The 27,314-nt window shown below is 44.1% G+C and overlaps 1 long non-coding RNA gene across 1 annotated transcript in view; it reads right to left on the bottom strand.

Moving 5' to 3' along the window:
• Window positions 1–3,413: 3,413 nt before the first annotated feature.
• The window catches only part of LOC120370799, a 52,255-nt gene continuing 28,354 nt past the window's right edge, over window positions 3,414–27,314 (bottom strand). Inside the window, exons 2-3 of the long non-coding RNA XR_005583945.1 lie at window positions 4,963–5,059; window positions 3,414–3,785 (exon numbers count right to left, since the gene is read on the bottom strand). This is a non-coding gene — a long non-coding RNA (uncharacterized LOC120370799). The remainder of the gene's footprint in view (window positions 3,786–4,962; window positions 5,060–27,314) is intronic.

The raw sequence follows: 27,314 nt of genomic DNA, 5'->3' as shown, positions 1-27,314 counted from the left end.
ACACTCCTGAAACACAGCCACCTCCGGCAGGGAATAGGACAGCTGCGGACCAGCATGCACTGCACCAAAATATATTGTTGGTACTTGTCTGTGCAGCACTTAGGGCCCTGACTCCTGATTGGGTTTCCTATGTGCGGCCATAATATAAATTATAATAATAGTGTCGGGCATCCACAGTGTGCTCATTTGGGACAGGAAATGGAAAAAATACTGCCTGAGCGACTTATGGAGGCAAAATGTAATTACCCAAACTAGAATCTTAATCCAAATATTTGGACAGGGCTCCTGATGTTGCACAAAGTGCCTTGGGATTGCTAATGACCACAAAGGGTCAGGACTGCTGTTTAATGTCTCATCTGAAAGACAGCACCTCTGCTAGCATGGCATCCCCACGTGGAACCGCTGCCCCCATGCAGAACCACAGCCCTTAGATTTCTCCTCCACCCCTAACAGCATAAGAAAGAAGAATTCAATAAATATTTCTGTTCTGTATTTGGAAACACTTGGGAAGTCCCAAAGCTAATGTTGTGCAACATCTAAAGAGTCAATAGGCTGACCTGGGTAATGATAGGTTGGTTAGCTTGATGTTAATCCCTCATGTCATTCTGATTCAAAAAAGCATTATGCAAAATCCGAAGTGGCGCCCATTAAATGGATTAAGAACTGGTCAATTTATAGATCTCAGAAGTAATTGTAAATTGACAAGAAATTGACTAGAACTTTGCAGATCTGGTTCAATCCCCAGTTCTTCTAGAGATTTCCACTGAAGCCCTGGGCAAGTCACTTAATCGTTCCATGCCTCATTCTCTCATCTCTAAAATGGGGGTGATAATGTGTCCTTTGTCTCTTGCTTACCTAGACTGTAAGGTCTTTGGACTGTCTCTTACCATATTGGTACAGCACCTAGTATAATGACATAATGCAAATGATAGATGTGGAGAGAGAGGTGGCAGGTCGTGGTGAAAACCAGAGTCAGAAAATGGACATAGGTGGTAGGTGGCATCTGTCTATATCTGGAGACAAGAGGCTCTTGGATCGGCTGCATCACTGGGGGGAAAGATGAAGTCTCCCAGGATCACAGTGGGTGAATGAGAAGAGGAAGAGACAGATGTTGAAGTCAGGGGAGGAGGAGCATGGGGTGTAGTGGGTTAATGGATGTGGGACTCATGGGGGATAGTGGGTGAATGCAGGGCCGGTGCAACCATTTAGGCAACCTAGGCGGTTGCCTAGGGCGCTGAGATTTGGGGGGCGCCATTTTCTTCAGCAGCGACCGCGGCGGCCGGATCTTCGGCCGCCCCGGTCGCCGCCGGCATTTAGGTGGAGGTAGCTGGGGCAGGGGAGCGCGGGGAGGGCCACCTGCAGCAAGTAAGGGGGGGCGGCACGCAGGGGAACTCCCCACCCCAGCTCACCCCTGCCCTGCCTCCTCCCCGAGCATGCTGTCGCTGCTTCACTTCTCCCACCTCCCAGGCTTGCGGCGCCAATCAGCTTAGGTGCCGCAAGCCTGGGAAGCAGGAGAAGTGAAGCAGTGACGGCGTGCTCAGGGTGCTCGTGCACGGAGCAGGGGTGAGCTGGGGTGGCGAGGGGTGCCTCAGGGCAGAGGATGGGGGCTGGGGAGCTGGTAAGGCAGAGGGCTACTATAATTTAGGTGGAAAACTCCCTGAATTCTGCACCTTACTGACCAAACAGACTCTCTTCATGTGATGAGGCCTCCTTGGAATTACCATTGCATGCAGACCCTTTCTTATTGTTGTAGGGTTGCTCATGAGGGCTGCGCATGCTCGCTCATTCCCGTAGGACTACTTCTGAGGGCGGCATCTATGCCCCTGGCTTGTGGTTGTCTCGGAAGCACCAGGCTGCTGGCGAAAGGTTGCTCTTTCAGAGCCTATTGAAGCATTTGTTTTGTGGCAAACCTCACATAAAAAACCCTGTGGCTCTTACCATCACACCTCCCTAGAGCTCGGCATCCCTGGTGAGCTGAGCTGTGAGGAGTGAACTCCTGGCTGCTTTTCCTTGCCCTGCCACTGAAACACTTTGTGACCTTGAGAAACGTTTATGTCACAGTAAAAAGAACAGGAGTACTTGTGGCACCTCATAGACTAACACATTTATTTGAGCATAAGCTTTCGTGGGCTAAAGCCCACTTCAACGGATGCATGCAGTGGAAAATACAGTAGGAAGATATATATACACAGAGAACATGAAACAATGGATGTTGCCATACCAGCTGTAACAAGAGTAATTAATTAAGGTGAGCTATTAGGCAAGCTATTAGCAGGAGAAAAAAACTTTTGTAGTGATAATCAGGATGGCCCATTTCAAACAGTTGACAAGAAGGTGTGAGTAACAGTAGGGGAAAAATTAGCATGGGGAAATAGTTTTTACTTTGTGTAATGACCCATCCACTCCCAGTCTTTATTCAAGTCTAATTTAATGGTGTCTAGTTTGCAAATTAATTCCAATTCTGCAGTTTCTTGTTGGAGACTGTTTTTGAAGTTTTTTTTGTTGGAGTATTGCGACTTTGAGGGCTTTAATTGAGTGACCAGGGAGGTTGAAGTGTTCTTCGACTGGTTTTTGAATGTTATAATTCTTGACGTCTGATTTGTGTCTATTTATTCTTTTGCATAGAGACTGTCCGGTTTGGCCAATGTACAGAAGGGCATTGCTGGCACATGATGGCATATATCACATGTTCTCGGTGTATATTTATCTTTCTACTGTATTTTCCACTGCATGCATCCGATGAAGTGAGCTGTAGCCCATGAAAGCTCATGCTCAAATAAATTTGTTAGTCTCTAAGGTGCCACAAATACTCCCGTTCGTTTTGCGGATACAGACTAACCTGGCTACCACTCTGAAATATGTCACAGTGGTGCCCAGAAGCCCTGGTCAGTTTCTGGGCCCCTCTTGGGGCAGGTGTCATACTAGAGGTTAATTCCAGATTGTTTATAATCTGTTGTCCTGCCTTGAAGTGTTCATAATCCAGCACAATACAAAGACCAGCGTTTTCGAACTATGGTGTGTGTGGGCATGCATGTCCATGCATGTCCAAAATTACACACCTAAATAAGTGGTGTGATTTTCTCAAGGGTTTGGGTTTTTTATTTAGGTGGGATCTGTGTATGTGCCGCAGCTCTGTAAATCAGACCACTTTTGCTTAGGTGCCTAGAACACATTTAGCTTCCTAACATCAATAACCCAAATTTGAACATTTGGCCATAATCTCTCTATGGCTCAGTTTCCTCCATCTGTAAAATGGGCTAATCCTACTTCCTTCCATTAGGAGCGTGGCAGGTGTTTGTTAGCTGATATTTGTTCAGAGCATGGTTAATGTAAACCCCTTGATAGGACTGTGTTCATTATCACATTTTTGTCATGGTGCCCAGATACCATGGTGATGATGGGAGCTGGAGAAATAATTTTAATAAAATAAACAAAAGAACCCAAATTTGGGATGTTCCCTCCATTAATATTTAGACTTGACCAAAGAGAATGACATAGCTATTCAAGCGTATCATTTCAGTAGGTGGCTGGTTAGGCAGTTAGGCCATACTCCTGACACATGTAACTAACATGCTTATATGCATGTCATCAGGGTTGGCAGCCTAATTCCTGCTGCTGCTGTTCTGTGGTCCCTGGTCAGGTGGATGGCACTCCCAGCTGCAGTTACATAGTGGTGTGTTATAAGCAGCAACTGAACATGGATGTGGCCAGTGCTCTTTAGCAGTTCTCCTTTACCCCCACGTCACTGGAGTCCAGGGTTTGCTCAATGAGGAGGAAACGTTGCACTGGAAGAAAAGAAGGGAGATAAAAGGAGATATGGGGAGGGTTAGATAGACATAACCAGCAGCTGTTTGGCATAGATTGTGCGTGCTCTCCATTTGGAAGGAGACGTTTTCCCTGTGTTCATCAGCCGTCTGCAGTGCAGCGATTAATCATTCATGTCAGAATCCCTAATCCTATTCAATGGAAAACAAACACCATGTCACCCAGCCCTTCCCTTAGCCCAAGCAATTAGCAATTACATGAACTGGGAGAGCTGCGACAAAGATTGCCCAGGCAGGGCCATGGAAAATGGACCCTTTGCAGCTCTTGATTTTGGAAATGCCCAGGGCCACTCAGGTACTGATCCCATCATGAGACCAAAACATGGATATTATTTAAATCAGCTCCTTATTGCAGAAAGTAATTGCTGATTAGTGCTCAGCACACCACAAGTATTTCCTTTTTGAGTGCACAGGTGTGGTCTTTTGTTTATCAGATGGGGAAATGGAGGCACAGAGAATCTAAGGGATTCACACAAGGTCAGAAAGTGAGTTCAGCAGGACTAGAAGGCAGTAGATTCTGGATTCTAGCCTACTAAACCATGCTGTCTCTCTGCAAGTACCTACTAATGTTTAAACCCATTCTTTGCATCCCTTTAAAGTATTCCCACGCTCTTCAGCTCTGGAGTTCTTGAGCTAAATCCTGTCTTTGGTCCCATCTGAAAACTGCCAAACAATGGCAGGCAATGGGTAGATCTATTCTGCCAAAGGCCAGGACTGGATTAGCAGCAGCAGAGTGCATTGAGGGAGCTGTGAAGCCTAGGTTAGGATCCAGGGCCATTGGCAGACCTTTGAAAGGCCTCGGGGGTGGAACAGGTTAATACAGCCTCAGCCTGTGCCCAGCTCACGTGAAAACCTAAGACAGTGGTAAAACCTTGAATATGCTGATAATGGACAACTCAGGACAAAAGAATCTAGGGCCTGTTCCTAGCGCTTTGAAGTCAGTGAAAGTCTCTCCACCATGTTCAGGGAGTTCTGGATCAGGTACCCTAGGTACCATTGTGGACAGCTCCATGAGAATTTCTGCTCAGTGCACAGCTGTGTTCCAAAAAGGAAATGAGTTTGGGTTTATTAAGGAAGAGATTAAGAGTAACACTGCAAATATTATAGTGTTGCCGGACATGTCATTGATAGGCCTCACCTGGAATCCTGTGTTCAGCTTTGGTTGCTCCATCTCACAAAGGACATAGTATGGCCGAAAGGGCAGCAAAAGTGGTGAGAGGCCTGGAAAGACTTTGCTAGGAGACAGTAAAGAGAGTAGTACTATGTAGTTTAGTGGCGAGATCACTAAGCAGTGACTTGACACAGATATTTAAAAGGATGAAAGCTTTAGGGAAGGCAAACCTGAACTACCATTCACCCTTCTTCATGATCAAATGCAATTAAAAGGCAACATATTTAACACTGATAAAAGGAACAATATTTTTACATGCTGCATAATTAATCTGTAGAACTCATTGCCACAAGATATTATATTGGCTAAGAGCACAGTAAGATTAAAACAACACCTAAATATTTATATGACTGATAAGACCATCCAAAGTTACATTAGAAAGGATAAAAATACATAAAGAATAAAACCCAACATAAGCTGAGTGGGACAGATGTTTCAACCACATGCAATATCTTTAGGACAATATTTGATTAAGTTTAGGAATGTTTAATGTATCAGTGTGGGCCAGGGATTGTATGCAACTCCAGTTACCACAGCTCCTCCAGGAACTAGAAACAGGGGGGAGAGGTTTACTGCTTATAAACAGCTCCAGAGAGGTACCAGCCCCTGGCATGGTTTGCATACGCTGGTTCAGGCTGGGTTTGCCAGAGACTAGGAAACAAAGGGAGGGCTTTTGGTCTAGAAGGATGAGCTTCAACTGACTTGGTGTGTTTCTTTTGATTCAGTAAATGAACAGGACTTTCTGTCCAACAGGACCCCAGCCCTTGCAGAAAGTTTGGGAGGGAGGTTGGTCTACTCCTCATGTGGAAGACGGGTGATCCCTGGTATGGCTAGTGAGCTTCTAAATCCTTTTATTAGTTTTTATGTTTTCTCTCATGATGCTTTGTCCTTAAAATAAATGCACTCTGCTGAGAAAGCGCTGGGTGGTGACTTGTAACTGCTGCAATACACTGTTTGTAGCCTTCGGAGAGAAAGCAAAGCGCAGTTGCTGGCCTTTAGGCAGTCAGGCTTGCTGGGGATATGACAGTGTACTGAAGGGAGCTGTGTTGCTTTAAAGCGTCCTGGTCAGGAGGGACAGAGATGCAGATCTTTGCCCAAGAGAGCTGATGGCTGGGAGCCTGAAGCTGTGCCTGTGTTCCTCCTTCATGGTCCCCCTTGAGGGACCACAGATGGGTAACACAGGTGTAATTATATTGAAACTCTGACACCAAACACTAACAGTTTGGGGTTAGGATGATACTTCTCCTATGGGCAAATTATTCTATAATTGTGCATTGTGGAGTTTCTTTCACCTTGTTCTGAAGCACTGATACTAGCTACTGCCTGTGATTGGACTAGACGGAGCATTGGCCTGCTCTGGTATATTTATGTGGGTCCGATCATATTCATTAAGCATCTGGAAGAGGAGCTGCAAAGCTGAAAGATGCCTTGGGTTGATCCTGCATCCCAGGCATCAATGGGCAATTTTGCTACTGAGGTCAATGAGAGCAGGATCAGGGTCATGGGGCCTGATCGAAAGCCTCCCGATGTCAATGGGAATCGTCGGACTTCAGTGGGCTTTGGATCAGGCCCATAGTGAGTAGCGAATGAAACAAGCAGTGCATTATGGTGCCTAAGAGGCCAGTGCAGTTTTGGGTTGAGGCACACGTTAGGGAGTAAGGAGCTAAAGACCCCGTCTCTGGAATGCTGGTGTGACCACATCTGCAATATTATTTCCCTTCTGGATGGCTCACTACCAGAAGCATGTTGTAATACGGGAGGCTGTTTAGAGAAGGGAAGCAAACCTCATTGGATGGCTAAAGGGACTGAGTCTGGAGGATAGATGTATCGCTTGGCTGCGCATCAGCTAGGAAGAGAACGTGACAATTTTCTATAAGTGATGGAAGGTTGTAAACATGATGGGGAGGGAGGGGTATGAGCAGAAGTGATGGGAGGAAACTGAGGAAAGGAAAGACTATGGGATATCAAAATCAGGACAGACTTCCTGACTGACAGATGTAGTCAACTGTAAAATATTCTCCCAGTGTTATTGGTGGAGACCCACTGCTTGGGATTTTTAAACTAGCCAGGACAAGGAATAGTCTGTGGCAGTAATCCTCCACTGGTAATGGTTTAGATGCTGACACAGTCTCCATTCAGCATTTTCAGTCTTTAACTAGGGGTCAGATTGGGAGGAAAAAAGGTGGTGGTGCTCTGCCAAGCTCCACCCACAAAATAAGCCCCACCCATGTGAGCACTAACTGAGATGCTGCTCACAGTAGATGATATGGATATTCAAACTATGTGTGTCTGGGCTCTCTGAGCTCCACTGGGCTCCTTGAGCCAGGCTTCATGATGGAGTGGCATGTTCTATGCCGTGCTTCCCATCAGAGGTATGTGTACTGCTCCCCCAACTCAGGTGTGCTGAACTATGGGAGGGTGGGAACAGCTACCACCGGCAGCAAAGCTCTCTGTGCTTCACAGTCAGTGGGTCAGACTCAGAGTCCAAGTCAGCAAGTGGTGGGGGTTTTAATTACCCTCTCCGCTGGCAGTGCAGCCAAAGCTCATCTGTAATCCCATCCCCTTGGGTACCAAAGACTCATCAAAATTACAGATGCTATCCCAGTGCTCTACCCATCCAGCTGCACACATGTACCTGTCCCATGCTGGAACGCTCAGCTTTCAGTCGGAAAATGGACATTTGAACATAATTCTGTTTTCACAAAAACATTTGAAAGGTTTTGTTTTCATTCTAAAGCAGAGCAAAAACAACAACAACTTGGAAGTTGCTGGGAAGTGGAAATGTTGTCTTTTGGCAGGCTCCAGTTCTCAGAACCTTCCAGGATGGGACCATAACCCCCCAGATACCATTATGTACGGAGGGGCAATAACCACATAAAAGCAGCGCCACAGAGGGGGAACAGAATCACCTCTTACCATTTGTTACTCAGTAGTATACTACTGATGACAGTTTAATATTCATCATTGCTTGCTGGATCTCCATAGCTCATGTTTATAGGGCATCTTTTATCATGAAGCATCTTAAAGCTCCCTGCTAGGCTAGGACACAGGGCAAAGCAGCCTTCCCCAGCCGCTAGAATAGTCCAGTGCTGGGAAATCCCAGAGACCTACTGCCCCCCTCAGCTTCCACGGTGACGAGGCCCCAGATGCTCAAAGGTATTTAGGTGTCTAACGCCTATTGCTTCAATGCACATTAGGTGCCTAAATATCTTTGAGGATTTGAATTGAGGGCTCAAAGGGAGGAAGAATTCGGTATCCAACTGAAATAAATTGAAGGAAGTAACAGGTAATTACCTGAGCTGGAATTTGGCCAGGATCCCGGGGAGTTAATAACCCTGCTCTTGTAAAAATCCTGGGAGAGGAGGGGGCTGTGTGTGTGTGCAGGCAGGAGGTGAAATTCCAGGGTCTTTGTTAGGCAGGATATCAGTGATCCCTCTTGGCCTTCCAATCTGTGACTCTATGACTGTACTGTTACGGCAGGAGTCACTAGATGGCGCTGTTACACAGAGTCTTCTTGCAGATCTTTCTGGGTATGTCTACACAGCCCGGGGAATCAAGCCTCCCAGCTTGGGTCAATGGGTTGGGGCTAGCGGTGCTCGTGCTAGCACTCTAAAAGGAGCCATGTGGATCGTGCTTTGAAGCTGTGGCCTGGGCTGGAGCTTCCACCCTGAAGCTTAGGGAAGGGGTTGGGCTGCATTCCTCTGCCTAAAATGGCTCTGCCTGTTGCTGACCTACAAAGCTAGGGTCACTGCTTCAGCAGGGCCGGCTGAGGGCGCCGAGCACAGCTCTGGGAGTTGACTCTCATGCCTTGCCTTTTGCGTAGTCATTCACACCTGTGTGACGTGGGGGTTGAGTGCACCTGGCGAATTCTGCTTTTGTGGCATTTGATCTCCCCACTCTGCCCTAGGTTTGCACTGGAGTAAGTGATGACACATGGCACCATATGGTGGAGGAGAGTAGTGGTGGGGGAATAGGGTTTGCTAGCGCAACCGATGATGCGCAGTAAAGGTATGTCTGCACAGCAGCTGGGGGTGTGATTCCCAGTCTGGGAAGATGTACGTGTGCTAGCTGTGATCTCATACTACCGCAGCTACACCGCCATTTTCGATCAAAGCTAGCATGTGCGCATTTACCCAAGTTGGAAATCACACTGCCAGCTGCAGTATATATGCGCCCTAAGCCACGGGAGTGGGGTATAAAACATAGTTTTGTAGGACCTACAAAAACCCAGTGACTGTGTATTAATGCATTGTTGGTGATGGGAAAGGCAAAGTTTAGGTTTGAACTGATATTTGGTATTGGGTGGACTACAATTGTTTTAAGGTGGATCTGATTCAAAATCTTAAGATGTATTTGATTTTTTCTTTAGATGGAAGGACATTCCTAGCCTAGGTAAAGAGTTTTTCTTTTTCCCCTACAGAAATATACCTGTTTTTTTTTAAAAAGGATTGACTCAAATAAAAATGTGTTTGTATAAGACAAATGATTTTCTTTTATGAGAAACCACATAGTTTGGGGTAAATTTATAGTTTTGGCTGGGTCATTAATATATGGTAGTCAAAAAGTATTGGTTTGAACAAAAATATGTTGTAATAAAAATGCATTGTTTTGAAGAAATTTATTGGCCCCATGAAAACCTATTCGATTCAGAAAGATATGTTGATTTCAATGAAAATCTATTTGTTTTGAGAGCCAGAGGAAAAGAGAGAATACTTATTTGAGAGGCTGGTGCTTCTCAAGGCACGCTCCTCTCAGGGATGCAGCAGTAATTAGTGCCAGGGTGTGTCCGTTGAGGAATTAGTGCAAGGAAGCATGGGAAATAAACAGAGAAAGACACAGGCTCTGCTACAAGAGAAACATCAGTGAATAAAGCTGGGACCAAGGAATCAAAACAGAGATGTGGAGAGAGAGAGAGAAGCAGAGAATGCAAAAGCCAATGGGCTGAATAAAATGAGGGAGGAGAGCAAATGGCAAAGAGGAGCAGAGAAGGGGAAGGCAGCTGCGGCAGAAAGACGCCTGACATGTGTAAGGTACAAGTTTAATGTGCCTTGTGCACACTGAGCTCCTAGCCTCTTGACACACAAATGAGCTGGTTCCACTCCAGCGGGTAGCTGCATTATCTATAGACCCAGGGTGAGATGACTCTATGGGCGGCACTGTAAGACAGCAACCTATGCAGAGCAGTGGCATTCTCCTCTCAAACTGATTCCCTTGACTGCTTTCTGGGAGAGTTTTGGGCCAATTTTAGCGCATGCTGGTATTTACATATTGCTTTGGTCATTGTGCTTGAGGTTAACAGTCCCTGGCCAGATCCCCACATGGTGTAAATCCATTGCTCCAGCAATTTAAGCTCTTCTGACGTTCTCCATTCCCCTGATGGGATTTCAGTACCCCAATGGAGGGCAAAGAGGAATTGGTTGCAGTCACATCTTATGGTTTTTCATGGTATTCCATAACCGTGGTATTTGGGCATGTGTGGAGACAGGCTGGACTGACCCAGGGAGAATGGGTAGCTATTATGCATGATCCAGCAGGATGTGTGGATGAGGCATAAACCTCAGCAGACTCAAGCCAAACTGAAGACGGCTGGGTTTTTGCAAAACAAAACAAAATGAACATTGTTCTTTGAGATACGGGAAAATTTTCTGCAAATGCCTGTTTCTCAGAAGTGCTCAGTGTCCTTGCTGATGAACGCTCCAGCCAGTCAGACTGACATCTCCTCTAAATTGCTCTGAGTGGAAGGTACATTTCTTTTAGCTGGGCTCTCTTCAGCATGTCTTGCCCAGGTCTTCATAGATTCATAAATTCTAAGACCAGAAGGGATTATTTAGTCTGACCTCCTGCATAACACAGGCCGGAGAACTTCCCTGAAATAATTCCTGTTCCAACCAGAGCAGATGTTTTAGAAAAACACCCACACTTGATTTTAAATACTGCCTTATTTCTGAATTTATCTAGCTCCAACTTCCAACCATTGCAACATGTTATAACTTTGCCCACTAGACTGAGGAGCCTGTTATCAAGTTTTTGTTCCTTCTGTAGTTACTTATAGACTGTGATCAAGATATGCCTTGCCCATCTATTGTTAATCTTAACAGATGAAGTTAATTGAATGTATCACTATAAGGCATGTTTTTTAACCCTTTAAACATTCTTGTGTCTCTTCTCTGAATCCTCTCAAATTTAGCAACATCCTCCTTGCATTGTGGGTACCAGAAATGGACACACAATTCCAGTAGCAGTTGCACCAGTTCCAAAAAAAGAGGTTAGATAGACTCCCTATTCCTACTTGAGCGTCTCTGGTTCATGTGACCAAGGATTGCATTAGCCCTTTTGGCCACAGCATTGCACTGGAAGCTCATGTTCAGCTGATGACCACCAAGACCCTCCAAACCTTTATTTAGAGTCACTGCTTCCCAGTAGAGAGTCCCCTATCCTGTAAGTTCGGCCTGCTTTCTTGAAGAGCTTATGCCAATTCCTGATCAGCTCTTGGAGACATTCCTTTGGCATATATTCTCCTTGATCTCCACACTGCTGTGGTGACAGCTATCCTCTTCTAGATGGCTCATCTCCCCAGGCATGTCCAGGAGTGTGCTGCATCCTCTCTTCACTGTGAGATTGGTGGGTTCTTCCAAAGCCAACCAGGGATGGCTGCAGGCTGCCCTCTGTCTTCCAGGTCCTTATTCTTGTTATGTTCCTCTTCTTCCGAGCGTTCTTCCTGCTGAGCTGAAGCAGTACGAGCCCTGGCTGTGGCTGCAGGAGGTGGCTGCCTAGAGAAGAGTTGTTCTTTAATCTGTTTGATCTGTTAGATGGATGCTGGCCTCCCTAGACAGAAGCTTGGACAACTGCACTTTAGCTGCAGGCTCTTTGTCAATGCTTCTCACTCGTGCTCTGCAGAGATTTCTCTCATCAGGGTGGTAAAGGAGGGGGGGTGTTGTCCCTCTGCCCATGTAAGGACAGCTTGGCTGTCTGTGTGGCTGCATATAATAGCAGATAAAGCTCCTCAAAGGACTTGAGGGTATGTTCAATGAACTCTGCTGTTCCAGAGTAGGGTGGGACCTCTCTGTCTTGCCCGCATAGCCACTCACTTATGTAGCCCAGTTCTTTGCTCCTGTTGAGTAGCACTACCTCACACAACCAATCTCGTTGCCTTCAGGGTGACTAGTCACGTGAGTAAGCGTTGAAGAAGCAGCCCCACGGTGTCTGAACTGGACCTCTCAATTCACCCCTCACTAGTCTCGATGCCTGTTGAATTGAGCCAGGATAGTCTTGTGTGTCATAAAGACAGGCACAGCTCATAGCTGCGAAGCACCTGGTCTCTCTCAGAACACACATCCTGAAGTTTGGATGTTTAATGAACTCACCTGCTGCTGTTTGGTGGAGAAATCAGGGTAAACATCTTTCCAGGGTTCCAGGAATTCTGATTGGCGGTGGGCTGTGGATACCCAAGCGCAGCTTTTTTCGTTATATTTTAGTATTTTCGGTCCCAACTCAAAGCAGGAAGGACAGTGGGTGTGCACATATGATTTTTTTAAAGTAACTAAGCCTTTTCCTAAACCACAGTACAATACAGCTGCGGTTAGTATTATGTCTATTACAATAGTTCCTGGAAGTCCCAACTGAGATCAGGACCCCAGTGCGAGATGCTATACATACACACAGTGAGAGACAGTCCCTGGACTGAGGGTCTAAATAGTCAAAACAGACAAAGGATGTGAGGGAAACAGAGAGGCAACCAAGAATTGAACTGATTTGCATTAGGTCACACAGGCGGTCAGTAGCCAAATGAGGAGTGAAAACAGGTCTACTGATTCCTTGAGCAGTGTGTTATTCATTGTTTCCAAGGTTGGAAGAGACCAATGTGATCATTGAGCCTGACCTCTGTATAACACACGCCATGCTTTAGACCAGTGTTCTCAACCGTTTCAGGCCTCCCTAGGCAATCCAACCTGAATTGGATTACTCAATGTCATTTTCACGACCCCTTTACAGTCACTATAAACAGAAGAGCTATGCCCATGAAAACAATGATACGCATATATCATTTGAGTGTGTCTGGGTTTCGAGAGGCTGACAGAATACTTGACCTTTAAGGGTAAGCATAAATGAGGAAGGAAGGTTTTCTTTGCTTTAGATCATAATTAGGATGGTCAAGTGATTAAAAAAATTAATTGCAATTAATCACACAATTAATCGAACTGTTAAAGAATAATAGAATACCATTTATTTAAATGTTTTTGGATGTTTTCTACATTTTCAAATATATTGATTTCAGTTACCACACAGATAAAGTGTACAGTGCTCACTTTATATTATTTTTATTACAAATATTTGCACAGTAAAAAACAAAATAAATTGTATTTTTCAATTCACCTAATACAAATAATGTAGTGCAATCTCTTTAACATGAAAGTTGAACTTACAAATATAGAATTATGTACAAAAATATAACTGCACTGAAAAATAAAAAATTGTAAAACTTTAGTCCACTCAGTCCTACTTCTTATTCAGCCAATCACTCAGACAAACAAGTTTGTTTACATTTGTAGGAGATAATGCTGCCCATTTCTTGTTTACAATGTCACCTGAAAGTGACAACAGGTGTTTGCATGGCACTGTTGTAGCCATCATCACAAGATATTTACGTGCCAGATGCGCTAAAGATTCATATGTCCCTTCATGCTTCAACCACCCTTCCAGAGGACATGCGTCCATGCTGATGATGGGTTCTGCTCGATAACAATCCAAAGCAGTGCTGACCGATGCATATTCATTTTCATCATCTGAATCAGATGCCACCAGCAGAAGGCTGATTTTCTTTTTTGGTGCTTCAGTTCTGTAGTTTCCGCGTTGGAGTGTTGCTCATTTAAGACTTCTGAAAACATGCTCCACACCTCATCCCTTTAATATTTTGGAAGGGACTTCAGATTCTTAAACCTTGGACTGAGTGCTGTAGCTATCTTTAGAAATCTCACATTGGTACCTTCTTTGAGTTTTGTCAGATCTGCAGTGAAAGTGTTCATAAATCGAACAACATATGCTGGGTCATCATCTGAGACTGCTATAACATGAAATATATGGCAGAATGCAGGTAAAACAGAGCAGGGGACATACAATTCTCCCTCAAGGAGTTCATTCACAAATTTAATTAATGCATTCTTTTTTAACGAGCGTCAGCAGCATGGAAGCATGTCCTCTGGAATGGTGGCTGAAGCATGAAGGGGCATATGAATGTTTTGCATAGCTGGCACCTAAATACCTTGCAATGATGGCTACAAAAGTGCCATGTGAATGGTTGTTCTCACTTTCAGGTGACATTGTAAATAAGAAGCAGGCAGCATTATGTCCTGTAAATGTAAATGTAAACAAACTTATTTGTCTTAGCGATTGGCTGAACAAGAAGTAGGACTGAGTCGACTTGTAGGCTCTGAAGTTTTACACTGCACTCAAAAAACGAAATAGTTATGTAACAAAAAAACCCTACATTTGCAAGTTGCACTTTCACGATAAAGAGATTGCATTACGGTACTTGTATGAGGTGAATTGAAAAATACTATTTCTTTGTTTATCATTTTTACAGTGTAAATATTTGTAATAAAATAATAATATAAAGTGAGCACTATACACTTTGTATTCTTTGTTATAATTGAAATCAACATATTTGAAAATGTAGAAAAACATCCAAAATATAATAAATTTCAATTGGTATTCTATTGTTTAATAGTGCAATTAATTGCGATTAATTTTTTAATCACAATTAATTTTTTTTAGTTAATCGTGTGAGCTAACTGCGATTAATTGACAGCCCTAATCATAATACATTTTTCAACACCTCACTACGCCCCTCTTTGCCTTTCATGACCCCTCTGAGGATCATGACCCACTGATTGAGAAACGGTGCTTCAGCCTGAACTGCCTTGCTTAGCTTTAGACCCAAACATCCTTGAAGTTCAGCAAGAGAGAGAGAAAGAGAGAAGTTGGTGCTGGAGTTGCATTCTTGATCTCTCTTTACAAAGGAGTTCAAGTGCTTTCATCTCTACTCATGATATTAATGACGATGCTTCTGGAGGCCAAAGAGAGAGACGTGTGATGCTGGTTAAGCCTCTTTCTCAGCCGGCAGGGACCAGATGAAAATCAGTTTGAGCTTGAAAGCCAGATGAAAAGCCATAATGCTGCCTTAGCCAGGATTATGAGACGAGCCATCACGGTATCACCTGAAATCCACCTCCTTGTGCTTTTTCATTTAAAACAATTGACACATGTTTGCAATGGGCTTTTCTTTCATTATGATCCAACTCTGCTATTTAATCAGCTTCAGCTTTCCTTTGTTTGTACAAGGAGTTGCTAACCCATATTAAAGGGAGAAAAAAAGCCAATGCAAGAAATGTCACTAGCGCAGCATTATCCTTTCCCTGCCAACACACTCATGCTTTGGTGTCAGTGGAAAGGTTGCCTCTGATTAATATTAATAAAGAATTAAAGCTGTGTTTGTCATGATCACCTCGACTGGTAATGCTCTGTGCTGCTGGTGGAAGTGGAGGGGGAAAGTAAGTGGTATACATTACATTCATTAATCATTTCATCAGGGAAGAGTTCAAAGCCAATCTCTCCCTTAACGAGCACCACAGACTAAGACGAGTCCATGTTTATTCAGATGTTACTCCGTTCGCCTCTTCCCGCCAAAGCAGTTAGCCGGGATGCACCACCGAGCCCTAAATTCTCATGTGGAAGCTGAGATGCCCCTTGATGGAATTTGGGGATGTTTGGAACTTGAGCGGTGGTTGGGTCCACTGTGGGCATGAAGATCTAGCTGTGAAATTTGGATTCCGATTTTAACCACTCACATTAAGGGGTGGTTCGAATTTGGGGGGTTGGTCCAGACCTATCTCTAGAAGTCAACAATACAAGAACCAGCCAGCGTTGGGGAAAGTGCTTCCTCTGCCCCCCTACCCCACTTTAGTATCTCAATTACTTAAGCACCCAGGCCCTCAAAGGTATTTAGGCACCAAATTGCCATTAATTTCAATGGCGGGAGCCTAAATACCTTTAGGGATCTGGACCTACGCTCTTTGGAGCAAGGACAGTCTTTCAATTAAATATGGAACATTGTGAAGGCCAAAAGTATAACTGGGTTCAAAAAAGAATTAGGTATATTCCTGGAGGCGAGGTCCATCAATGGCTATTAGCCAAGATGGTCAGGGATGCAAGCCCATGCTCTGGGTGTTCCTAAATTTCTGACTGCCAGAAGCTGAGACTGGAAAACAGGGGATGGATCATTTGATAATTGCCCTGTTCTGTTCATTTCCTCTGAAGCATCTGGCATTGGCCACTGTTGGAAGACAGGATACTGGGCTAGATGGACCTTTGGTCTGACCCTGTTCTTATATGTATCTAGCACAATTGGGACCCTGCCTCAGTTGGGGTGTTTTGGTGCTACTGCAATGCAAACAATAAATCACAATAATAGATGTAAAAGCCAGACTGGAGCTCCAATGGATCAATCAAGGCATTTGGGAGCCAGCAAAGTTTGGAACATTGTTTTTTTGCATTTTGAAAACTAGAGTGTAACTTTCTGTTTGGCCTCGATCAAGGAGAACAAGTGAGTATACTGGGGAAGGCGGGAAGGCTGTCTGGTGATGGGTTCTTGGGGAAGGCTGCATGGTTATAAGAACATGCTTAGTTCTGTACACGAGCTTCCTGTGGACTTTAGGCATCGAGCAAGGCTCATGGGCAAAGACACACTTTATTGTGGAGCCATATTAAAGCCTGAATGAGTTTGTGAAGTCTGCCAGGATAGCTCAGAGCCAAACTAGATGATGAAGGATGGTCTTGTGGTAAAGACCTGGGCCACAAAGCCAGGAGATCTGCATCCAATTCCCTGTTCTACCCCAGGCTTTCTGGGTGACCTTGGACAAGTTGCCGTCTCTCTGTATCTCCCAGTCCGTAAAATGGGAATAATAATCCTTCCCTTGTCTGTTTATATTGTAAACTCTTCAGAGCAGGGACGGTCTCTCATTATACATATGAGCATTGCTTAGCACAGGGGGTCTCAAACTGGGGGTCGGGACCCCTCAGGGGGTCACAAGGTTATTACATGGGGGGGGGTTGTGAGCTATCAGTCTCCACTCCAAACCCTGTTTTGCCTCCAGCATTTATAATGGTGTTAAATATATAAAAAGTGTTTTTAATTTATAAGGGGGGGGTCGCACTCAGAGGCTTGCTGTGTGAGAGGGGTCATCAGTACAAACTTTGAGAACCACTGGCCTAGCACGATGGGGCTGGGGCTGGGGCCTGGTTGTAACATCTCTTGATGCTACTGTATTGCTAACAGTTAAATTAAACTGTCAAGGGAGTCCTGATTTATCCATCCCAATCCATCAGCCTAAAAATGGCCTCCTTTGGAATGCAACCCTAGAATGGTAAGACTCTGCCTCTAATACACAAATGCCTGTAGATCAGTGTGTTTATAACCAGGACATAACCTACCGTGTAATGCACCTTTCTTCTGCACACCACATGCTGAGGAAGGCTTTGCAAGGCTTTATATATTCAGATGACCAGATAGATTATATTTAGGCAGTTGTTTGGCAGAACAAAAGGAGTGAATCTTGCCTGAGGCCTGCCCCTTCATTGGAATCATAGTACCAGATCCAACTTCTGCAGAAGGACTTGGTGGGAGATGGTTTGAGCTCAGAGGGGCCAATTTGTTTTAAATTGTACTTTAAAATCATATGTTGTGCATAGCTCGGCAAAGGTTCCAAGAACTCCAGAACCACTCCACTCCTGCATCTGGGTCAGAACCTTGTTGGTGCTCTCTACATCCTGTTGGTTCTTGATACCCCACCAGAGAGACAGACACACACTAGGGAAAAGCTCCATTCATTACAAGTTTGCAGTGTGGCCTCAATTCCTGTTTCATTTTTTAATGCTATTTATTATTCAAATGTGGAGACAATCCAGCCGAATCGTGCATTACTATCATTAATTATTCACCGGGATTAAGGAATCAGTTAAAACCATATCTCCCTTAATCCTGTTTTATTAATTTTATATTCTTGGCAAAAAAAAACTCTTTACAAATGGATCATGAAGCTTTCTGTTGGGACCCTAAAAGAATGAAAGGTCTCTGGTGTTCAAAGAACGCTCTTCTTTTTAATTTGATAAAATAAATTAGCACAGGATTAAGTGTCCCATTATCATGCAATACAGCTCTGTTGCTGTTACCACCTTACGCAGGGTATTAGAACGATTAGGTTGTATCTTGCCCGGCTTCTTTTTTTTTCCTAGGATCCCTTTGGTCATGTACTAAAACATGGCAGAAAGGTACAGAGAATTCCTGTCTTGTGTGAACATGATGAAGGGAAAGAATTCAATTCCTTCTTTCCTGGTCTGATTTATGTATTCGCTTTTATCGCACCAGAGACAGAGTTGCCTCTGAACTACAGCTTTTTGGGAAATGGTTCCTGTCCCACGAGAGTTTTTGGAATTTTTCCCATCCTGAATTGAGACAAAAAAGTCAGAATCTTGAAAAATTTTGCAAACTGATAATCCAAAAATAAATACATACATACATACATACATAAAATCCAGATCAGATAAATAAAAACTTTTCATTTTGATTTTGACTTTTATTTGTTTTAAACTTTATTTTTTAAACTATAAATTAACTAACATTTTGAAATATAAAGTAATTTTTAACTGTAAAAGGAAATTTACATTGAGGAAAATGTCAAAATGGGATGTTTAGACATTCAGAATTCTTTCAAAGTGGTAGATCCCTCAAAACCGACCCTTTCCCGCAAACAGTTTAAAAAAAAATCAACATTTTCCAGGAGAAAATTTAATTGGAAAATTCCCAAGCAGTTCTACTCTGAACCAAAATGCTGTTTCCAAGAGTTACCTACTCACACAAGCTGGTTCTTTGACTCCCTCTAGTGGCTAGACCACATAGGCTGATGAGTTGACTCTTGCATCTCAGCTATTGGGCCTACTCTTTTATTTCAGTCCTTTTAGATTCCAAGGTCCCAGGTTCAAGGCCAATCCCTATAAAAATCCAGATCCAGATCTGACCTTTGTGGCTTGACTTCAATAGGGCTATGCTAATTTACACCAGATTTACAGAAGATCTGGCCCATTGACTCTAACAGATCTATGCTGATTTGCCAGCTGGGAATATGCCCCATTGACTCCTGTGGAGCTATACCAATTTACACCATCTGGGGGTCTGACCCAATTGACTGGTAGATTGTACCTTGAAGTCTTTGCAGAATGAATTAATCTGTTGTATGAAATGTGTATGGGGGAGTGCTCCACATTCCACAGTATTAAATATAGGGGAGAGACTCCGCTGGGAGTTGCCATGTGGCAACAACATTTAAAAATGACGAGGCCTGACATCTGAATAGTTTATTTTTTCAATACATGAAGGCTCCTCATGGTAAATCTCAAGATAGAACCATAATGCCCTCCATGCTGAGTTTGCGTATTGCTCTAAGATAATACTGTGCTATAATTGAGCATAAAATGTTGGAGTTCTGCTAAGCGGCTTCCTTTGTATCTGGGCTTCTTACTTAGTAATACTGATGGCATCTTAGAATTGAGACTCCAGTGATGAGAGCCCGTGCCATCGCAATTGGCACTAATTGGCAAGTTCGTCAGAGAAGCCCAGAAACGAATGATCCATAAAGGTGGTTGCTCCTGGGGTTGCAGTGTGGAGAAACTTCCTCTATGGGACAGATCCTCAGCTGGTGTAAACTACAGCTCCATCGCTGAGTATCTGCCCCTACATACGTTATGGATGTCTGCAGACTGTCACTTGGACATCTTCCACAATCTCAGGCACTTCCTTGGTTGAGAGTCTCTTAATTTCACTTTAAAAATACTGGATCACCTCTCATTACCTCATCTAAATGCTGTCAATCAAGGTTATTGACTACCTGCATGAGGCATTGTTTGGCTGTGAAAAACCCTTAAAAAGTGAAGGCTATAAAATGGGATAGTTGCTGAGTTTGACACCTATTGGCCAGACCCTAGAATGGACTTTATCAATTAGCAGGAACATTTTAAAAAAAATTGAAAGTGAGATTTTTTTTCTGTTACTGTCTCATTTTTTAACCTTTCCTTTTTCTTTTCTTTTTTTTTTAAATAGTGGAAAAAATATAAAGTGTGGGGGGGAAATAAAACCCTCTTAATTTTCATTTTTAAACTCCCCCCCCCCAAAAAAAAAACCAACAACCCAAAAAATCTTTATAATTTCAACTAGCTCTGGATTGTAAGATCTTTGGGAAGGGAACTATCTCTTACTATGTGTCTGTACAGTGCCTGGCACAATGAGGTCCTAATCTCAGTTGGGGTCTAGAGGTCCTACAATAATATAAAAAATAATAAAGGTTCTTCAGTAGCATATTCCTGAAAGACACCTTAACTTCCTTAATTTCCGTACCAATAAGTTATTGCTTTTCTACTGTGATATTAGCCCCCCCCTTTTTTTTTACTTGTTTGTGAAAATTAGCTAATCAGGTTGCTGGAAATTTTATACATCTACAATCATGTTTCTCTTGGAGGAAAAGAATGCAAGACAAAGGTCCTATAGTAGAACCTCAGAGTTATGAACACCAGTGTTACAAACTGACCGGTCAACCACACACCTCATTTGGAATCGGAAGTACATAGACTCATAGACTTTAAGGTCAGAAGGGACCATTATGATCATCTAGTCTGACCTCCTGCACAAAGCAGGCCATAGAATCTTACCCATCCACTTCTATAACAAACCCCTAACCTATGTCTGAGTTATTGAAGTCTTCAAATTGTGATTTGAAGACCTCAAGCTGCAGAGAATCCTCCAGCAAGTGACCCATGCCCCATGCTGCAGAGGAAGGCGAAAAACCTCCAGGGCCTCTGCCAATCTGCCCTGGAGGAAAATTCCTTCCCGACCCCAAATACGGCGATCAGTTAAACCCTGAGCATGTGGGCAAGACTCACCTGCCAGCACCCAGGAAATAATTCTCTGCAGTAACTCAGATCCCACCCCCTCTATCATCCCATCACAGACCACTGGGCATACTTACCTGCTGATAATCAAAGATCAATTGCCAAAATTAATTGCCAAAATTAGGCTATCCCATCATACAATCCCTTCCATAAATTTATCAAGCTTAGTCTTAAAGCCAGATATGTCTTTTGCCCCCACTTCTCCCCTTGGAAGGCTGTTCCAGAACTTCACTCCTCTAATGGTTAGAAACCTTCATCTAATTTCAAGTCTAAACTTCCTAGTGTCCAGTTTATACCCATTTGTTCTTGTGTCCACATTGGTACTAAGCTTAAATAATTCCTCTCCCTCCCTAATATTAATCCCTCTGATATATTTATAAAGAGCAAGCATATCCCCCCTCAACCTTCTTTTGGTTAGGCTAAACAAGCCAAGTTCTTTGAGTCTCCTTTCATAAGACAGGTTTTCCATTCCTCCGATCATCCTAGTAGCCCGTCTCTGAACCTGTTCCAGTTTGAATTCATCCTTCTTAAACATGGGAGACCAGAACTGCACACAGTATTCCAGATGAGGTCTCACCAGTGCCTTATAAAATGGTACTAACACCTCCTTATCTTTGCTGAAAATACCTTGCCTGATGCATCCTAAAACTGCATTAGCTTTTTTAACGGCCATATCACATTGGTGGCTCATAGTCATCCTGTGATCAACCAATACTCCGAGGTCCTTCTCCTCCTCTGTTACTTCCAACTGATGTGTCCCCAATTTATAACTAAAATTCTTACACAATCAGGCAGCAGCAGATCCAAAAAGCAAAATAGGAAATACAGTACAGTAATGTGTTAAACGTACTAAAAAAAAAAGGGTACGTTTTTTAAAAAAAGATTTGACAAGATAAGGAAACTGTTTCTGTATTTGTTTCATTTAAATTAAGATGGTTAAACATAGGATTTTTCTTCTGCATAGTAAAAAGTTTCAAAGTTGTATTATGTCAATGTTTAGTTGTAAACTTAAAGAACAACCATAATGTTTTGTTCAGTTACAGACATTGTAGAGTTATGAACAACCTCCCTTCTCGAGGTGTTCGTAACTCTGAGGTTCTACTGTAGTTGTTTTAATCACTAGTAACTGCTTTTATAATTTGCTGTGCTAGAAACCAGTCATTTCTTGCTTGTCTTAAAATTAACAAGGTTAGGATGAACAAGAGAAACAACTTGCCCCCAGTGCTTTCCATCCATATCTTGTGCCAGCCTCCCTTTTCCTGTGCTGACCATATGCAAGAACCCATGTCAGCTCAATTCCACCCTTCCTCTGCCACTCGGCTGCTCATCATGCTATTTGTTGTGGTAACAATAAAAGCTAGGCAAGATCCCATGCCATCTTAACTCCACTTCTTATGGTAGCCACTGGGCTTTAGGAAGGTGCCATAACTGAGTTCTCTTCTGTGCCAGTCTCTGGGCTCCAGACAGATCCCATCTCATCTCAACTCTGACCCACCTGTATTGACCACTGAGTTCTAACTCAGATGGGTTGGGTCAGATTTTGGCTTAAGTCTGCTCCCAGTGCAGTCAATGGGAGTTTTACTACCAGTGTCAATGGGAAAAGAGTTAGACCAATGCTAGCTCTGTTGAAAATCCAACCTGTTGAAGTTTCCGTATGAATTAAAATGCAGCTTGAGCAAATGGCGTCTCTTGAATTATGTTTTGGTCAGAAATACTTTTTTTTCTGTTGATGACTCGGTTATCTGCTTCTAATGACAAGAGATGGAGGGCCCTTTCTCATTCATTGGGTTGTCATGCTACCTGGCTATGGCTTTTCTTGAGCAACTTTTCCATGCCATGATAAAGTCAGTGGGAAGATCATTGAGACAGACGTAGAAGACACCAAAGAATGAACCTGCATCTTGGAGGCTTACTGGATAGTTAAGGCTACAGCTGCTGTCAGGAGCTTTGGAAAGGGATGAGTAAAACAAAAAGACATTAATAAAGATTTTACAGTGATTTCTGCCAGTGGCCCAGGGATGACTTTATCTCATTTTCAATCTCTAGGGCAAGATCTATTTTAAGTTAACCTATATCATGATGCATGGATGAAGCTGTGTGAAAGAGACCTCGGATGGCTGTGAGCCACAAACAAAGATGTGTATTTCAGACTTCAGGTAGGAATTATATATACTTAGAGTCATGAACTCTGGGTAATAATTGAAAGGTCAGATTGATGAGAGCAGCCTCGGAGATGCGATTTCTATGACAGGTTGATGGATGCGCCACTATCAAGGTGTACTTTTAATCATAATCTCATTACTCCACTTCTTATGGTTTGACTCACCTAGGCTTGCAGGGGGAATCTGGGTCCACCTTAGAGGTGAATTGACTTTTTGAGGAAGAGCGACGGAACGGCCAAGAGAACAAGAAAAAGAGAGAGACAAAAAGAAATGAGACTAGATCCTGTGCTGCCGGAAGTCAGTGTCGCTTCACTGAACTATGTTAATTTACACTAGCTGAGCACCTGACCCCATGGAGATATAAACTACATAGCAATTAGAACTGGCAACACAACTGGGCAGAGTTGTGAGGAGTTAAATTGCTAGCCCAGTTAAATTGCTAGCAATAGCGAAATCTTCAAAAAAGACACAGTGATGTGCGTAAGAGCACCGTGTTTGCATTTGCTCCCCAAAGCATTCCCCAACTTTGTGATCCCAGCAAGCATAGTGGAATCATAATTTCAGAGGAAAACAAAGGCCTTGCAACAACAGTTTTGTTCTTTGCTTGTACAGCACCTAGCACCAGGGGGTCCTGAGCTATGTGTCGTATTGAAAACGGTGATAACACCGCGATCTACCACGTCAAATTCTCAGGTCCTGCTTGATGGGTCCATGACCAGGTGCCACGGTGATACAAATTAATAATAATTTATTTGTTTGGGGTGGAGTCGACCCTCTGGTCAGGTTATCCAGGCAGTCCTGTCTCTCCCCAGTGTGCTTGGGAAGAGAGGGGCTCAGTGTCCCATCCCAACTGGGGGTTTCGAAAGGTATTTATCCTTCCTCTCTTTTCCACCGGGGGGTGGGGTGGGGTGGAGTCTAGAAAGTAAGGGGCTTTGGGCCCTTCTTAATAAGGGGAGTTGAGAGGGGAGCCCGGACCCTCCCACTCCATTGGACTCCAGCCCAGGGCCCTGTCAGAGTTACTAAATGTCCAGTACCCAAGGACAGCTTCTTGGCCACTCCCTCCCATTCGCACTGTTGTCCAAATCTTGCACTCTGTCCCAAAACAGTAACAGAAGAAGGTACTGATTGAACCTTCAGTCCCTGTGGGCTCAGCAGGTAGGCTCTTCTCCGGGAGAAGGGTTCTGCAGTGCCCTTCCAGGAGCTCTCAGGGCAGGTCCTTCGCCTGGCCTTGCCAGCCCACTTCAGAGCTGTCTGGCTCCCTTTTTAAGTTCCCTCTCCAGCTGGAGCATGTTGTGCAAACACAGCTGGGCATAGTGGTGTGGGTCCAGAATTCTTCTAGACTTGCTGCTCACAAACCGGGAAGAATTAGTAGGGGAAGCAAAAGTGGATGGGAACCTGGGAGGCGGTGACCATGAGATGGTTGAGATCAGGATCATGACCATCAGGAGATGGTCGGGATCCTGACACAAGGAAAAAAGGAGAGCAGCAGAATATGGATCCTGGACTTCAGAAAAGCAGACTTTGACTCCCTCAGGGAACTGATGGGCAGGATCTCCTGGGAGAATGACATGAGGGGGAAAGGAGTCCAGGAGAGCTGGCTGTATTTTAAAGAATCCTTATTGAGGTTTCAGGAAAAAAAACATCCCGACGTGTAGAAAGAATAGTAAATATGGCAGGAGACCAGCTTGGCTTAACAGTGAAATCCTTGCTGATCTTAAATGCAAAAAAGAAGCTTACAAGAAGTGGAAGATTGGACAAATGACCAGGGAAGGAGTATAAAAATATTGCTCAGGCATGCAGGACTGAAATCAGGAAGGCCAAATCACACTTGAAGTTGCAGCTAGCAAGAGATGTTAAGAGTAACAATAAGGGTTTCTTCAGGTATGTTAGCAACAAGAAAGTCAAGGAAAGTGTGGGCCCCTCAACCTAGTGACAGAGGAGATGGAAAAAGCTAATGTAGTCAGTGCTTTTTTTGCCTCTATCTTCACGAACAAGATCAGCTCCCAGACTGCTGCACGGGGCAGCACAGTATGGGGAGGAGGTGATCAGCCCTCTGTGGAGAAAGAAGTGGTTCAGGACTATTGAGAAAAACTGGATGAGCACAAGTCCATGGGGCCCGATGCGCTGCATCCGAGGGTGCTAAAAGAGTTGGCGGATGTGATCGCAGAGCCATTGGCCATTATCTTTGAAAATTCATGGTGAACGGGGGAGGTCCCAGATGACTGGAAAAAGGCTAATGTAGTTCCCATCTTTAAAAAAGGGAAGGAGGATGATTCCGGGAACTACAGGCCAGTCAGCCTCACCTCAGTCCCTGGAAAAATCATGGAGCAGGTCCTCAAGGAATCAATTCTGAAGCACTTAGAGGAGAGGAAAGTGATCAGGAACAGTCAGCATGGATTCACCTAGGGCAAGTCATACCCGACTAACCTAATTGCTTTCTATGAAGAGATAACTGGGTCTGTGGATGAGGGGAAAGCAGTGGACATGTTATTCCTTGACTTTAGCAAAGCTTTTGATATGGTCTCCCACAGTATTCTTGCTGGCAAGTTAAAGTAGTATGGGCTGGATAAATGGACTATAAGGTGGATAGAAAGCTGGCTCAACGGGTGGTGATCAATGGCTCCATGTCTAGTTGGCAGCCGGTATCAAGCGGAGTGCCCCAAGGGTTGGTCCTGGGCCCGGTTTTGTTCAATATATTCATTAATGATCTGAAGGATGGTGTGGACTGCCCTCTCAGCAAGTTTGCAGATGACACTAAACTGGGAGGAGTGGTAGATACGGTGGAGGGTAGGGATAGGATACAGAGGGACCTAGACAAATTAGAGGACTGGGCCAAAAGAAACCTGATGAGGTTCAACAAGGACAAGTGCAGAGTCCTGCACTTAGGATGGAAGAATCCCATTCACTGTTACAGACTAGGGACTGAATGGCTAGGAAGCAGTTCTGCAGAAAAGGTCCTAGGGGTTACAGTGGACGAGAAGCTGGATATGAGTCAACAGTGTGCCCTTGTTGCCAAGAAGGCTAATGGCATTTTGGGCTGTATAAGTAGGGGCATTGCCAGCAGATCGAGGGACATGATCATTCCCCTTTATTCGACATTGGTGAGGCCTCATCTGGAGTACTGTGTCCAGTTTGGGTCCCCGCACTACAAGAAGGATGTGGAAAAATTGGAAAGAATCCAGCGGTGGGCAACAAAAATTATTAGGGGGCTGGAGCACATGACTTACGAGGAGAGGCTGAGAGAACTGGGATTGTTTAGTCTTCAGAAGAGAAGAATGAGGAGGGATTTGATAGCTGCTTTCAACTACCTGAAAGGGGGTTCCAAAGAGGATGGATCTAGACTGTTCTCAGTGGTACCAGATGACAGAACAAGGAGTAATTGTCTCAAGTTGCAGTGGGGGAGGTTTAGGTTGGATATTAGGGAAAACTTTTTCACTAGGAGGTGAAGCACTGGAATGGGTTACCTAGGGAGGTGGTGGAATCTCCTTCCTTAGAGGTTTTTAAGGTCAGGCTTGACAAAGCCCTGGCTGGGATGATTTAGTTGGGAATTGGTCCTGCTTTGAGCAGGGGGTTGGACTAGATGACCTCCTGAGGTCCCTTCCAACCCTGATATTCTATGATTCTATTATTCTAATTGCTGTTTAGTCCCTTCAGTTCTAGTGTGGGGTTCATACTCCCCTCTCCCGTCATATTTCACAGAATGCACTTTTAACCTGTGGAACTCCTTGCCAAGGGATGTTGTGAAGGCCAAAAGTATAACTGGGTTCAAAACAGAATTGGATCGATCCTCCAGGAACTTTTCTATCAATGGCTATTAACCAAGATGGCTGGGGACACAACCCCATCTCCCCATCTCCACAAAACATACACGCAAACAAGGGGCCTGTCTAAGCTGTTGAAGCCAGGCTATCCACAGTTTCTGCGGTGCTCTGAAAAGTCTCCCAGCCTTAGAACTTAGAGCAATCTGGGATTTGTTTGGCTTCTCACTACGATCCTAAGACAAGGCCCTAAGTGTGGAAGTTTGGGAGCCTTAGCTAGTGAGTTTGGATGGTTGAACAGTGGGCCCGTCTGGAATCTCTGCCGATGCCTAACAGCTTATCATCTTGTATTGTAATTCATCCTTGCTTTCCTTGAACCTCCTGGAAGAGTTAGTATGTAAATTTC

Source organism: Mauremys reevesii, linkage group 8 (assembly GCF_016161935.1).
Source record: "Mauremys reevesii isolate NIE-2019 linkage group 8, ASM1616193v1, whole genome shotgun sequence".
In the NCBI taxonomy this organism is placed as follows: domain Eukaryota; kingdom Metazoa; phylum Chordata; order Testudines; family Geoemydidae; genus Mauremys; species Mauremys reevesii.
This window is presented reverse-complemented; position numbering and strand designations above follow the sequence as displayed.